Source organism: Schistocerca cancellata, chromosome 6 (genome assembly GCF_023864275.1).
Source record: "Schistocerca cancellata isolate TAMUIC-IGC-003103 chromosome 6, iqSchCanc2.1, whole genome shotgun sequence".
NCBI classification, from domain to species: domain Eukaryota; kingdom Metazoa; phylum Arthropoda; class Insecta; order Orthoptera; family Acrididae; genus Schistocerca; species Schistocerca cancellata.
The window spans coordinates 638,187,619-638,189,161 of record NC_064631.1 but is presented as its reverse complement, the minus strand read 5'-3'; the positions used below and the strand labels follow the sequence as shown (position 1 = coordinate 638,189,161).

At 40.6% G+C, this 1,543-nt stretch overlaps 1 non-coding gene across 1 annotated transcript; it reads left to right on the top strand.

Annotated features, from left to right (window-relative positions):
* The first annotated feature begins 217 nt into the window (after positions 1-217).
* On the top strand, positions 218-294 carry Trnar-ccg (transfer RNA arginine (anticodon CCG)). The gene has a single exon. It is a non-coding gene; the product is annotated as a tRNA-Arg (tRNA).
* Positions 295-1,543: the final 1,249 nt, after the last annotated feature.

Here is a 1,543-nt window from a genome sequence, read left to right as displayed (position 1 = left end):
TTTCAGTCGTTACTCCGCTGTGCACGCAATTGCTTGGTCGTAATCTCCGCTGCAGAGTGAAAATCTCATTCTGGAAATATCCCCTAGGCTGTGGCTAAGCCATGTCTCCGCAATATCCTTTCTTTCAGGAGTGCTAGTTCTGCAAGGTTCGCAGGAGAGCTTCTGTTAAGTTTGGAAGGTAGGAGACGAGGTACTGCCAGAAGGAAAGCTGTGAGTCGTGCCTGGGTAGCTCAGTTGGTAGAGCGCTTGCCCCCCGAAAGGCAAAGGTCCCGAGTTCGAGTCTCGGTCCGCACACAGTTTTAATCTGCAAGGAAGTTTCAATCTGAATCTGTCTGTGAGAAATAAACTGAAAAATTCTTACCTCATGATAGTGTCGCCAGATAACGCTGTCTATATATCTGCTCGTAAACGGTACAGCTTAGTGCAATGATTTCCTGTCTACTAATACTGCATAACATTTGTCTGAGAGCTGAATTATTAGGATAACTGATTTTGCTTATCGACATAGCTGCGCAGTTGGTCGTCTGATTACTAAAGAACACATGACTATGATCTGAGAAAATTCCTGAAAAATTTACATTTAAATAAATGACTGGATCGGAACTGGCAATGACTTAAGGCAAAATTATTCCTTCCTTTTTTTGTTGACTGGTAAAAAGTATATTCTGAAAATTTTTTGCATTATTGATAATGATCTGCAATCAATTATATGAAAAATTGAATATTACAAATTCTGGTCGACTGGTGCTGACGAATCACAAAAAGATTGAAACAAATTCATATTAACATCTCAGACAGGTGACTTAACTACGCGCGTGCCAATAAAAAATAATAAAATTTATCTTACAATACATGGCTATGAACTGTGCTGTACCAGCGACAGACTACAACTGCACTGTAGAAGCGAGCGACTGCAACTGCTGCCGAGACTGCTCTGACCTGCGACTCTATTGCAGCAAAGAAATTTCCTGTCGCAGGCAGCGCGTGAGCAATATATCGAATTTACATTTGCTCCAGCGCGGTGGTGAACCCCTTACAACACGTTTCACGGTAAAGTCACTTAATGGAAAGATTGTCCTACGCCCTTACAAATTGTCTGATAACTCTAATTTTAATTGTCCTTCTTAACTGTTCGGTTCATTCACATTCCGCGGTCTACACAACGTCTTTCCATCGGCAATGTTATTAACTTCTGACGTTAGCAGTTTCTTCGAGCTTCTCGTACTAAAACATCTTACTAAAATGTCTATCAGCTGCAAAACGTCTCAAATTTCACGTGGATCCTATCGGTCATAAGAAGTATGAGAAATATTTTTTTATTTTTCCTTTCCCAAATGTGAATCTTCACCAGGAAACTTCTCTATTCATTCTTCAGTCTTTTCCTCCAGCCCGGCTCCCCTTAATATATTCACCGACGATACATAACCGAAGGCTCCATTAGAACTCATCAAGCAGTTCTGCAGCACTTGAGTTGAGTGTCTCAACGACGAAAATTTAAAGAGCAAGACTTTTTTTTTATCAAAGTTTACATCACGTTGCTCGA